The 14,649-nt window shown below is 38.7% G+C and overlaps 1 long non-coding RNA gene and 1 pseudogene across 2 annotated transcripts; one reads left to right on the forward strand and one right to left on the reverse strand.

Annotated features, from left to right (window-relative positions):
- Positions 1 to 886: 886 nt before the first annotated feature.
- LOC146579412 (protein NLRC3-like) lies at positions 887 to 13,122 on the reverse strand (annotated as a pseudogene). Its single transcript, XR_014891587.1, has 11 exons — positions 13,030 to 13,122; positions 12,105 to 12,134; positions 11,782 to 11,895; positions 11,387 to 11,512; positions 9,930 to 9,981; positions 9,267 to 9,486; positions 7,382 to 9,176; positions 7,118 to 7,291; positions 6,589 to 6,762; positions 2,189 to 2,223; positions 887 to 1,883 (listed from the first exon to the last, which is right to left on the reverse strand). The product of XR_014891587.1 is annotated as a protein NLRC3-like (transcript).
- LOC146579413 (uncharacterized) lies at positions 3,440 to 9,714 on the forward strand. The gene is made up of 4 exons (XR_014891610.1): positions 3,440 to 3,567; positions 6,397 to 6,483; positions 6,592 to 6,782; positions 7,397 to 9,714. It is a non-coding gene; the product is annotated as an uncharacterized LOC146579413 (long non-coding RNA).
- Positions 13,123 to 14,649: the final 1,527 nt, after the last annotated feature.

Genomic DNA, 14,649 nt, shown 5'->3' on the forward strand with positions numbered 1-14,649 from the left:
CACGTGACCTCAAAGTTACAGATAAGATACTAGCTCCTTTGAGTTTGTTTATAGCACTTTCACTCAATCTGTTTGGTAAATAATAGGCCAGTTATGTACATATAGAAAGTAGGTGCTGCTACTGTTATACATAAGTTGCTTTTAAAATACCTCAGAGCTGTATCACAGTGTACTTTTACATCAGTCTCCACTCCTCTACATTTACATTCATAAAACCAACCTTTTTTCAAGTGAAGATGCCAACAAATCCATATCCTGACCAGCTTCTTCTAAAACAGGTTATTAGGCTTCAGTGGTGGCTGTAACTCAGGAGGTAGAGCCAGTCTACTGACTGAAAGGTTGGTGGTTTGATCCCTGATTACACGAGTCTGCATGCCAAATATCCTTGTGCAAGATACTAACCCCAAGTTGCTCTCCAATGCTTCCATGTTAGGGGTTAGATAAAAGCATAGAAGAAAGTGTTTGGTTGAATGGGACATGTTGTTTAAAGCACTTTGGGGTCGTAGCAAAGTGCTGTGTAACAATCAGTCCATTTATCATTACTCTTCTGGCAACAGAGGAACAAGTAGCTTCTCTCTTTTTTCTAAACTGACAGCTGTTTTCTAGTTTTTCATTTCCATGAATATGTGAGGGTTTGCTTTATTTAGATAAATTAAAAGTATATTTTTGCTGGTAAATCAAGGCCATCATGTGAAAATGTCCTCCATAATTTTACTTTTTGGTTAAAGGTTAGAAAATGTACTCTAAAGGTTTTAAGTATAATAACAAGCATCTGTAAAAAAATAAATAAATAAGGAATAGTTTGATTTTTTTCATTTCTTTTTTTAAATATCAGTTTGCATGCATGTTCACAGATAAAACACACGAATAGAAACTCTGTCACAGATTTTATTCTTGCGATAAAAAATAGTATAAAATACAAATTGAGACATGAAGTGTGCATTTATACAACACGTAACATATCAATGCTATGTGACAAATCATCGGTATGTTGTGTGTTGGGAATGAGAATGCTCTGAGATTTCACTGCCTATTATTAAAAAAACAAAACAAAACAAAAAGCTCCTGGTTGCTCTAGCATCACCATACTGGAGGATCCAGAGATGCATTTCGCTCGCCATCCCAAAGATAAACTTAACCTTTAACAGGTCAAGTAGTTTCAGTAGATGAAAGTTAAAAAAAACTAAACAAAGTACAAAGTCATAATTTATCTAGAAGCATTTTTGGTAAACAAATGAAGCTCAATAGAGTAGAATAGCTCTTTATTGTCATTGTACATGTATTACTAAATTTTGGGTGCTCCACACTAATGTGAGAATGTGTCTTGTCGCAGTAAGTTCACTCTGAGCCGTCACAGAAAGAGACAGTGGAACCAGGTGACCTTAAATGAAACCCAGCATATAGTGCTTCAGTGAATTTGGTGTTGAAAGTGTGCAGGTGGATCAGTCTGTCAGGGAGGACACTGTAAAAGGACACAGTGCCTGCAGGGTAGTCCACATACACTGCTAATTTGTGAGAGACAATCGAGGAGGGGACAGCGATCACTATTGATGCGTAATTGTAATTTCCAAAGTAACCATCATCATTACTGCAGTAGAGACTCCAGGACTGATCAGTCCTTCCAAACCTGCTGTCATCGCCGTCTCCTTTCCGTCCAATTCCTACACAAGCTACACTGATACGAACCTCTCCACTCCACTCGACCTCCCAGTAACAGCGACCAGTCAGACTGTTGGTACAGAGCAGCTGAGGCCAGTGATCAAACCTATGATCATGATCAGGATACAGCTGGTCTTCTTTCACGTGTGTGACCTTCTTGTTGTTGTCAGACAGTTTGAGGTTCCTGTGTGCTGTGTTTAGATCCAGCGTCAGGTCACAGAAATCTAAAGGGGACAGTGAGACACAGTGCAAATGGTCTCTCAAAAACACATTTAACTTAATTTGCATGGTTTTCATGTTAATGTATGAAGAAGATCCAGTATGCAAAAGTTTTTGATTTTTTAAGAGTGTGTTACCATCAGAAATTGGTTTCTACTTAGTAAGTAAGTAAGAAGATATGTAACTTTTTTGTAAAATTCATGATTACATATATTTGGCAGAGGTACAACTAAAGTGTAAGAAATGTGAACACAGTACAACATGGTGTAAATAGAACTGATACATCAAAAATAATCACATTTCCTTAGACCTGGTCTCATCCACTGGACTCCTTGAGGCTCCACACTGAAATGAGAATTTTATCTTTTAGTGTGAAAACATGCCTTTACATTGTCTGAGTAATCTTTTCTAGAAAAATAATCTTGTTTCCTTTTATTCCATAATAAAATGAAAACGATAATGCACTTCCAGTTCTATGGATTTATATATCAAAGTAAATTTTTTAAAAAAGAAACCAACTGGTCTGTACAAGGTTCTTAAATTACCTAAATACAACCTGAGAAAATTGAAAAGAATTAGACATGTAAATAAAAAGCCAAAATCCTGTATAAATGACACGGTGCAAAACAGTTCACACTTGTAGCATCCGCTTAGCCATGAGTAGGAATCAAATAACTTAAGAGGAACTTTGAAGAAGAATTCTTAATTTTCTCACATGACTATATCTGCTCTGCATAAATAACAACTACTTGCTTCACTTTTTTTTTCTTTACAATAGGAAAGTCAAAATCCTGTTCCAAAGATTAGGGTGGTTCTGCATTTATTGGTGTAACGGTACACGTAAGCTCCAGACTGAGATGTCTTGATGCATGCTCAATCATCCAGGTAAGTAAATCCCAAAAGGTTGATTCTGTTCATCTGGATGTAACGTTTTCAGTGGGAAACTCCTCACAGCCTATTGTTCACATGTGCTAGTTTCAGTCATTACGCATTGAACTGTATATAAGGTTGGGGAAACCTGCAATCAGCTCAGATTAAAGAAGTCACTTGGATGAGTGACAAAACGTTTGTCCCACTGAAAACATTACATCCAGGTGAACAGAATCAACCTTTTGGGGCTCCAGACTGAGACTAAGTCTGAGAAAACAATCTGACCCAAAACATTGGCATGTATGGCAATACATCTGGTAATAAAGGGAAATGAAACAAAAGGGTTACATAATATCAAAAAATCAATTCTGTTTATCTGGACTTTGCATTTTCAGTGGGAGAAACGTTTTGTCACCCATCCATGTGACTTCTTCAGGCTCAGCTGACTGCAGGTTTCACCAACCTTATAAACAGTACACAGCAAATTCAAAAGTGTTAAATGTTTTGGTGTTAATAGTCTTCTTGCAAAAGTAGAGTTAATTTTACTCTAAGTAGAGTCAAATTCTTTTAATGTAACTCTGAGGTGTAAAATGATAGTAGTTAAAATCGAGTGTTAAAAATGAGTGTTTCTATGTCAAATCTGGAGGTGTTACAATGGAAACATTAACTCTTGACCTCTTAACTCTGAACTCCTAGAGGGGCTACGACACCAACAGAGTAAATTCACAGACTCCGCCCCCAGCACGGCTCCAATCGAAGCTGAAGTGAAGCCGTTTCAGAACATTTTGCTCTACATATTTGAGTTGTTTGCCATGCTTGGTAAGTCATTTTTCCAAAGATTGTTTCAATTATTTCTATTAGCTTTTACTTCTGTGGCTCTTTGGAGTTGAGACAAAGCTGTGTGAAAGGCATTAGCCATGTTGCTCGCTGATAGCATAACATTCTGTTTTAGCTAGCTGAAAGGTATTGTTTGCGGGCAAATACCACAGCCTTGAAAAAAGCTTGGCTAATACCCTGTGTTAAATTATCAACTCCAGACAGATTTGGTGTTTAACACTAAATCAGAGTTAACGTACCAACTCTCCAAAAAGAGTTAAATTAACACTCTCTGGTGTGGACCCATATAGACACTTTAATAGTGTTGAAATCAAATCCAACAGTGTTAATTTGGACATGCTGGATTTGCTGTGTACATTTGCAAAATAACGGAAAACAGCCCACTTGTTCTAGTGGAAAAACATGGGGAACACAGCAGGAACGAATTAGGTGTCATCTGACAGGAGGAAGCAGGACTGCACACACTGAACACAGAACTTGAGATTGTCAAAATAAAACAGGAAACACACTGAGACACAGACCAAGAGACAAAGGCTTGACAAAGGGGCAGGGGGAGGAAATAGACAGGGATGGACATGACAGATTAGGTAGAAAGGATTGAACACAAGGAGAGAAACATGGGAACAACTAAGGGAGACGAGGCCTGGAGGGAGAGGGAGTGAGCGAGAGACAGAGAGGGGGGGACGGAGGGACACAGAGCAGGCAAAGAGACATAATGGCTGAGGAAAAGAGACATGGATGGACATGACAGACAGAGGAGACATGGAAAGAAACACATGGAGGGGAAAACGGGAACAGAAAAGCGAGATGAAACACAAAGACATGACTGGGGGACACATGAATAAACTTAAAGACATTAGGAAAACTAAAACCCAAACCTAAATCATCTTAACCTCTTAAGCCCCAACGCCCCCTGATACGGGGGCAAAAGGCAGGAGATCAGTTAGGCTTAAGGGGCTTAAGAGGTTAATAAAGTAAAGTGTCAACAATCCCAAAATAAACTCAAACCCCCCATCGCAGACCAAGAACTATGACAAAGACACTTGTCAGAACTTGTCAGGGTTAAACACATCAAAACCACACTTAGCTATTGTGACACCTACAAGTGTATGGTCACAGTTGTAATCTGCTGGAAACATTTACTGATGTAAAAGCCTTTGGTTCACTGCTGTATTGCACTTTTCAGTTAAGGTTATGAAAATTGCGTGGCGTCGCCACAATTCCACTTGTAGTGTAAAGACGTGGTGGGTCTTACTACATCTGTTTTATTTCGTAGCACATGTAGCTCTGAGACATAATTTTAACCTGATGTTAGTAGAAGTTTTACAGTTGATGATTTCAACATAACCTCATTATTACTCATTATATTGCTAAATGTAAATAGACTGGTTTATATTTACTTTTGGACAACTATAGAATATGTTTGTTTATTGTTTGCAAATATAGTGTTTAATCTTTTAAGGTATAAAGAGTTTGTAACAGTTATAATAAGCAGGTTATTCGCAGTGCTAATATTACTGCACAGAGATATTGTTGAAGCTGGACAGCAGCAGGATTTAGTTACAGATTTATTGTAAATAATTATTAAATTATTTTGTAGATCTATACTTGTGAAAAAAACAATGCGACCAAGTGGGTTTAACATGTGAACCTGATTGAATATGATGTTTTTTGTCACAAGAGGAATGACTGAAGGAAAGAGGAACGTGTGTATAAATGAACAGAAAACAATGGTATAAAATTCTGTGTAATAGAAAGACAAGGAAGAGCCTCCACAACTTATGTCTCCAGTCTCTACTTTTCTGTATAAAATAGACCCTATAGAAGGCCTATAACACGATGGTTATGTGATGTTGGTGTTGTGAGCAACACTTTAAAGCAGTGTAGTAAAACAACTGAACTTCATAAGATCGACACAGTTTCAAACATCAGTATCAAGGGTCCCATCCCAAGCTATTTGTTACATTCTCCCTCAAGCTGTGTATTCCTCCTTGTGTATTTCTGCATTTCCTGAGCAACTTTAATTTGTATTTTGTTAAGCTCAGCAATAAAGCTTCCTTTTAATCACCTTGTATCCCATGTCCTGCATTTTGGGTCTAACTAATCTTGCCACACAGCCAACCTTTACACACAATGAGAGAGGCAACGCTCGTGGGCAATGATGATGAATCCTGATGGGGTGTGATTGGGGTAAATACCTCAATCTTTTATTGAAATGCACAATCTCAATTGTCAACCTTAATGAGGTTGCAAGGTCATGCAGTCATAAGGTTGTGGGTGCCTATTTCATTTGATTTTAAACACTTTTCGAGGCCTAACTCATCATGATCCCAGCCTTGTTTATTTGTTTTTAGTCAATTATTTTCTCAAAACTTGGCAGTCTGGAAACAAAGAAAATAATCGATCTGATACAGAGCAAAAACTAATTTGAAAAAAGTCAGTTTTGCCTCTCTCTTGAATTAAAGGTTAAGGTAAACTTAGAGTTAAGGTTATCACTTACTTTACTTTTTTGTCCATAATTGGATAGATATATTGTAGATAGGCAGGAAAGTGGTGAGAGGAAGAGGAAAAGACATGCAGCAAAAGGCTGCTTGAACCCAGGCCTACTGCTCTCCGGCCATACGGCATATGGTCGCCTGTTCACCCACTGAGCTCAAGTAGATCAACAAGATGACCACTTATTGTGAATGATATCACAGTATGCAACTGCTTGGCAAAGACTGTGACAGCTGGGATATGTTTGAGCACCACTTTTGACCAGCAAGACAAGAAAATGTTAGAGATGATTGATTTTGTGATTTTGACTCACAGATGAGCTTTACTGTGATTGGTTCTGAGTCATTCAGCCACACAGTTGCCCATTTGACTGGACATACAGACTATATTACGGGCCATCAGGTCAGTGGTTACAATAAACCCTTAAATGAATTCAAGTAAATATCTGCTCTTCCTTACAAAATGTTGGAAAAAATATATTTTCAGCTTTATTTCCTGTTTTCCTACCAGAGTATGTCCAGTTTCACATGTGGATCCTGCTGTTGAGCAGACAAAAGCTTCATTCCTGAGTCTCCTGGATGATTATAGCTCAAGTCCAGCTCTTTCAAAAAGGAGGGATTGGAGCGCAGAGCTGTGGCCAGAGAAGTGAAGCCTGTTCCTGTGATCTGACAGCCTGACAACCTTAAAACACATACAACAATGTAAGGAACTGCTCTGCATTTGATGATGCACATGCAGTCATATGAACAGATTCTGATTTCAGTTAAAGTAGTTTTAAAAAAGGCTTTTAAGGACTCTGTTTAAAAACATGGAAAAAATATTATTACATTTTATTTTATACTATGATGGACAGACATAAATAAAGTTATGTTTGTTTGTTTGTGTGTGTGTGTGTGTGTGTGTGTGTGTGTGTGTCTTTCTCTACTACTGTGCTCTTTCAGAGCTTACACCAGAACAGAAACAACATCTTAAATCTATAAAATAATGACAGTTGTTGTGAAATATCCAAATCTCCTGAAACAAAGAGTCAGCTAACCTGAGAGTTTCCAGCACACAGTGTGGATTCCCAAGTCCAACACAAAGCAGCTTCACTCCTGAGTCCTGGAGGTTGTTGTTACTCATGTCCAGCTCTCTCAGGCTGGAGGACTGAGAACTTAGAATTGAGGAAAGAGTTTGACAGCTTCTCTCTGTGAGGTTACAGCCGCTTAACCTAGACAGACATGAATAGCAGTGAACTTTCCAAACTTTTGAAATAAATACTTTAAAGCAATGTCTTGCCAGGATTAAACTGGATACTTACTGGGCTTTCTTACAGGCTTTGACCACTGGCGGCAGCTGCAGAAGAGCCGCTTCTGAAGCTGAATATTTCCTCAAGTCAAACTCATCCACACCTGTTTCTGATGACAGTAAGACGAAGACCAGAGCTGACCACTGAGCAGGAGAGAGATCAACTTTAGACAGTTGTCCTAAACTCAGTTGATGCTGGACCTCCTTCACTACAGAGTCATCATTCAATTCATTCAGACAGTGGAACAGATTGATGCTTTTCTCAGGAGAGAGAGCGCCATTCATCTTTTTTTTAACATACTGAGCTGTTTCCTGATTTATCTGTGAGCTGTTTCCTGTTTGTGTGAGCAGGCCTTGTAAGAGATTCTGATTGGTCTGCAGTGAAAGACCAAGGAGGAACCGGAGAAACATGTCCAGATGTCCATTTGGACTTTGTAAGGCCTTGTCCACGGCACTCTGGTAGAACTGTCTTACTGAAGATTCTCCAGTCTGCACTGAGGCTGTTTCTTCTTCCTCCAGCAGGTTGATACCAGAGTTGGTGAATGTCAGATGCACATGAAGAGCAGCTAAAAACTCCTGAATGCTCAGATGGACAAAACAGTAAACTTTCTCTTGGTACAGCCCTCTCTCTTCTTTAAAGATCTGTGTGAACACTCCTGAGTACACTGAGGCTTCTCTGACATCAATGCCACACTCTGTCAGGTCTGATTCATAGAAGATCAGGTTTCCTTTCTGCAGCTCCTGAAACGCCAGTTTCCCCAGTGCTTCAATCATCTTCCTGCTCTCTGGACTCCAGAGAGGATCTGTCTCAGCTCCTCCATCATACTTGATGTTCTTCAGTTTGGTCTGAACCACCAGGAAGTGAATGTACATCTCAGTCAGTGTCTTGGGCAGCTTTCCTCCAGCCTGTTTGGTTTTTAACAAACTCTCTAGAACTGTAGCAGTGATCCAGCAGAAGATTGGGATGTGACACATGATGTGGAGGCTTCGTGATGTCTTGATGTGAGAGATTATGGTGTTGGCCTCTTCCTTGTCTCTGAGTCTCTTCCTGAAGTACTCTTCCTTCTTTGGGTCAGTGAACCCTCTGATCTCTGTAACCATGTCTATATACTCAGCAGGAATCTGATTGGCTGCTGCAGGTCGTGTGGTTATTCAGATGTGAGCAGAAGGAAGCAACTTTCCCCTGATGAGGTTTGTCAGCAGCACATCCACTGATGTGGACTCTGTAACATCAGTGAGGATCTCAGTGATGTGGAAGTTCAGAGGAAGTCGACATTCATCCAGACTATCAAAGATGAACACAACTTTGAACTTTTTAAAGTTACAGATTCCTGCTTCTTTGATTTCAGTGAAGAAGTGATGAATAAGTCCCACTAAGCTGAACTTTTTATCCTTCAGTGAATTCAGCTCTCTGAATGGGAATGGAAACATGAACTGGATGTCCTGGTTGGTCTTGTCTTCATTCCAGTCCAAAGTGAACTTTTGTGTCAGGAATGTTTTCCCGATGCCAGCCACTCCTTTGGTCAGAACTGTTCTGATTGGTTTGTCTCTTTCAGTCGAAGCTTTAAAGATGTCTTCACACCTGATTGTTGTTTCTGGTCTGTTTGGTTTCCAGGAGAACGTTTCAATCTGTCTGACCTCATGTTCAGTGTTGACCTCTCCGGTCCCTCCCTCTGTGATGTAGAGCTCTGTGTAGATCTCATTTAGAGTGGTTTGGTTTCCTGGTTTAGCAATCCCCTCAGAGACACACTGGAACTTCTTCTTTAGGTTACATTTAAATGTATTCTCACAAAGTGGATCAGGATTTTCTACAGGAAAGCACCAGAAACATGAGTGTTATGAAAATGTGACAATTTCATTCCTGTAAAGACTGAATTTATGAAGAGAAATCCTCTCACTGCTCTGCAGACAGTCAGCCAGCTCCTCCTGTTTCATTATTCTCAGGAAGTTAACTGCAAGTTTCAGAAATGCCTCTCTGCTGCTCCTTCTCTGCTTCTCTTCCTCACTGTCCAACACCTCCTCTTCATCCCTCTGACACTCTGAATAATCTGGATTCAGATCATTCTGCAGCTTCTTTAGCTCGTCCTTCACAAACATGATAATGTTTCCCTCCAGTATCTGGAAAATAAGCAACACAATCTGAATTCACAAAAATCAGATCTTCATAGTAAAAATAATTTTTCACAGATTTGTTTTGTGTGTGTTTTCAATTTAAAAAAAATACCCTGTACTTATGTTCATTTTACAGGAAACAATAAAATAATAACATAAATTAAATTAAATAATTCTAAGTACTCGGTTATTTCCCCATCTTACATCTTATGTTCCCTGTAGTTTCCTGCAAATTCCACGTAAGTAAAGGGTACTTGCGCCTTATTTTCAGGTCGTGTTATAAAGTTATGCTGAAGCTTTGCTTTGAAAAGTGTTTCATAAATAAAAATAAAGTAAAAAATTAATTCATTGTTGAATTGTTTCTGGAATTTTGCCATAATTTTATGACGAATATTGTACTGTGCAACATGAAAACAATTACAAACAGAGGTTGGTGTACATGTACAAACCTTAAATATTGAGTCCAGATCAGTTTGATGCTGCAGTTTCTCCTGATCAGCTCTGTGGAGACATCATTATTTATTTTTATTTTTTTAGAAAGAGGGGCAATACATATTAATGAACATTTTAACAAATTTAAATATGCCAGATTATAGCCTTGGGCTAATTTTCATCTGCATGAAGAAATTAGAACCATTTACCACATAAATACAAGCCAACGATTTCTTCTTCTACTGTTAGATGATCATCCTGATTAAAACAAGCACAACTGTGCTATAACAAACCTATTATGTTAATTTATAGACTTATTTATTAGACTCCACTAGTCCAAGACTAACAGGTCAGTGATGGTTCTGTACCAGTGTTCTTGTAATGACCATATTATGGATATTTCCTGCACATTGCATCATCACATTAAAAAAGTCAGATTCGTGTTGATGTGTTGAAGTGTTTCATTTTAAATTTGACCGTTTTTAAAAATACAAACACCAGGGAAGAGCATCTTACAGCAGCTGACGCTTTTTTCTGAGTAAAAAAACTTAAAATGCACAAATTAAAAAATTGTAAGATGACACTTTGAATCAGCTACATCTGTGGTGTTCAGTGTCCAGATGCTGAACAACAAAATGATCATCTTACTACATGACCCATTTTGTCATGTTATTTCATGGAGGCCATATAAAAAGGAACCACTGGTGAAAAATGTAATGTAAATGGTATGGTAATGTAAAAGGTAAATGGCCTGCATTTGTATGGCGCTCAGTCCCTAAGGACCCCAAAGCGCTTCACACTACATTCAGTCATTCACACACTGGCAATAGCAAGCTACATTGTAGCCACAGCTGCCCTGGGGCACACTGACAGAAGCGAGGCTGCCGGACACTGGCACCACCGGGCCCTCTGACCACCACCAGTAGTCAAACATGGGGTTAGTATCTTGCCCAAGGATATTTGGCATGCAGCCAGGAGGCAGCCTGGGATCGAACCACGACCTTCTGATTAGTGGCTGCCCTGCTCTGCCACCTGAGCTGCAGCCACCCCAATCGAATGTAATGTAAATATCAAGTTTAAAAAAAAAGATTTGCTGTTGTCCTTATTAGTTTTGTTGACGATTGTCATGGTGATGGTTTGTCACTATGAATTATGAGAATCATTTAATAGTTAGAGAAATCCAGCAGCTCATATGGTGGCATCCAGCACCACACATACAGCTGCAGATCATTTCACCTTCCTATGCAAAACTGGCAACTGCATCAGAGTCAAAAGAGTCAAACTAACTGCTGACACATTCCTGCTGATTACCACATAAATTATAATCAGTGTGATGCCCAGTGCAGGGAATGCAGGGCTGTTAAAATAGATTTATTTTTCTTTTAAAGAAGCAGCCTCACTTATGGAGCTCTTCAATCTCAGGACTGAGGCCAGGTGTACCACAGAGCTGTAAGGTAAATGTGAAATGTCTTACTCCTCAGCAGCAGCAGCAGACTTTCTTCCTTTAAAGTTGGTGATGAAATATTTTGACCGATCACTCTTCAAAGACACACAGCTGGGTCCAGGTTCAGGTTCAAGCGCATCTGGTGTCTCAGTGATCCTGGTGAACAGAGAAATTACATTTTTAGCCTTCTGACACAAAAAGTAGGATAAACTTGGAGCTAGTCACAGTGATAATATTACAGTAAGGCTAAAAAGTTTGATGCTCTTCACAATGTTCTCTTTAGTCTGTTTGTTTATCCAACTGTCTTTTCTTCTTTTTGTGAACAAAGTTAAAAATAAATAAATAAATAAATAAATGACTAAACCAAACCTTCTCACTGTTTACTCATGGAGTTAAGATACGTTTAACATTTTGTTAACTCTTACGTCTCATCAGGAGTCAGTTTCCTTCTTTTAAAGTCAGGACGGTCTTTCTCTGGAGAGCTTCTCTCCCTCATTGTTACAGACCTGAGTCTGGTCTCAGGCTCAGGAGAGTCTGGTCTGAGGAGTGAGGAAAAGAATAAGGCAGGGTTATATATATACACTTTTTTAATCTCCAGGTGGAACATACGCTGGAAAAACCTTGCAGGGTTAAATTGAATGAACAAAACAGAGAGCAGTTTTTTTGTAGAGAGTTACTGCATGTATGAAATCATTTCTGTATTTGTTCTTTTAGCAGTGACGATAATGTGAGGTTTTGTGTGTGATACCTTTCCATGTTGGTAAAAACCTGCAGTCACCTGATGGGAGAGAAAAGTGAGAATAAAACACAGATTTTATTTTTTTCTGTTTATTGAGATATTTGATAGCAATAAGGTATCGCTATCAAATACCTATCAAATACCTGTATAATAATAGTTTTATATTATATTATATTATATTATAATTAAGGTTTCATTGTTTGTCAACAAAAATCTGAAATCTGAAAGAGTCAACAAACAATCATTGTGATGATTAAACTTTTTAAAGAGGAGATTACATAGAAAACAAATTTTAAAAAAGCATAAAAAACTTACATGATATAAATCAGATCAAAGATTCACTTTTTCATCATCTTCCTGAACACTGTCTGTCTGCAGCTGTTTGCTGTCTGCACCGGGAGAAGATCTGATTCTGTTCTTTCTCCATTAAGGTCTTGTCTTACTTTCACCACTTTATCCTTCAGGAGTTTGAGTCTGTACTTAAGTAAACTATTCTGTAGCTCACTTCCTTGTTTTTCTCTTATCTGTTATTGTTTTGAATACAGGTGCTCACTGTACTGATGACACGCCTACACTGTTAGACTGGTTAAGCTGGTTAAACTGGTTAAACACTGCCTTGTTCTGATGTTTTGCTGAATTTCCTGCCCCTGGCTACTGAATTTCATCCATCAAGTAAAGGGTTTGAACAACTAAACATAAATTATGCAGTTACTAAATGGCGTAAAACATTTTAATTGAATAATAATTATGTTAAGAACTGTAGGGCTCTGCGTCCTGACAAAGTCAGAAATGATCCAGCCACCTGAATCAAAAACATGATAAACTACACAGAGAGCTCATCACCCAGAGGCATTAACAGTTTTGTCAAAGCACATAAAACCATCATCTGATTGTCTGAAAACACAAAACACCAAATTCATGGTTCATGTCTCACCTTTAGTCCTTCCAACAGAGTCTGTTCTGCCTGCAGTGGGAAACCTTCAGTCTCCTCAGTCCAGTAAAAAGGTTCTCAAAGGTTTTGTGGTCCCTTTCAGAGGACAACATTATCCCATATAATCAGCTGATTTGGTCTTAGCTTCACATGATGATGTGCACTGACTGAAATATTTAACCACGTTCACCAGATAGCTGACTGGCTAATAATTCATAGGTAGCAGGACAGAAGACACAGAATTACAGTAAAAATAAATGAAAGATAAAATACGTACATCTGCCGTGTGTCCTTCTGTCACTCTGTACTTTTTTCATCAGCCCTTACAGGACACGGACCCAAGTGTATTTCCATATGCAAACACAGCCGTCACGCCCGGCTGCCTGAGGTCAGGTTACATCAGCGAGTTTGTTCCTCTGTTTGTTTTCACTACAGCTTCTGTTCAGTTTTCAGCAACTTTGAAGAAACACACAGATATTATTGGGTTTGGTTTTAAGAGTAAAGTTTGAAGACAGCAGTAAAACAGGAGTAAAATAATAATAATAATTATGTGTGTGTGTTGACCTTGAAACAAAAAATATGATCCTCTGTAATAGGAACTAATATGAGCTCATGTTTATGTGTCTCTTTGGCACACTTAGAAATGTTAATGTAGGTAAACTGGAAAATTTATTAATATTAATAATAATTCAGTGTCCAATCTCAGGTCATTGGCTCAGACGCAGTTTTCTTTCTCTCTACCTGAGCTCACCAGCTCAGTAACAGCCCCACTCTTTGGTGTAAATGAGTCTTTTTATTTGCTTTCTGTAACTTGATTTTTCTTACTTATTGTGTGCTCACTGTCTGTGTGTTTGTGTGTGTTTGTTCCTGATTCTTCACTTTTGTTGTTGTTTCAGTTCCAGCCTGAACTTTGAACTACATGATCACACAGTGGATTCTCCATTTTGTGCCAAAATCTGTTTTGAGTTTTCAACAACAGGTGTTTAAATCCACTGTTTCCCCTGTTCTGTTGTGCCTGCCTGTGTTAGAGCCTAAAACATTACACACATCACACTGGAGTGGGTGTTCACAACCAAACCTGACAGATCCTGGAATTATATTTTTATCTTCTGTGGAGAGATAACTGATCAAACGGTCTCTGTCCTGTATTATATCCATGACAATTTGTTTGGCAGAAATCTGGTTTCATTTAACACAATGTATTCACCTCAACACCTGTCATGTTCATGAAGGCGTTCAGGTGTCAGAGTCTCAGGAAGGACGAATCAGACTTCAGCTGTTCAGACTCAGGACTGGACCTGTGTCAGATGAACACTGATTATGGCTTCAGCCTTTTTGTCAAACTGAGTCTGAGAAAAAATGAACTTTTTTTTATTATTTCCTTTCTGTTTGAATCTAAAAGAGGCCTAAACACACAAGATATCAATGGAAATCCCAGGACGTCCTCTATTTAGTACATGAGGACTTAGCTAAAATAAGTCAAAAGATATAGACTTAAAACAAATGTCCATTACAGAGGACATAAATGCTGCTTCTCAGGAGGATAAATGTGTCAGGTTTGGTGGTGAACGTCCACTCCAGTGTGATGTTGTGGTTCTCCTCTGCCTGATAGCAGGTCTGTGT

This window comes from Mchenga conophoros, linkage group LG3 (genome assembly GCF_057382185.1).
Source record: "Mchenga conophoros isolate Kocher_MC1m ecotype Shallow Benthic linkage group LG3, M_conophoros_male_GT1.1, whole genome shotgun sequence".
NCBI lineage: Eukaryota > Metazoa > Chordata > Actinopteri > Cichliformes > Cichlidae > Mchenga > Mchenga conophoros.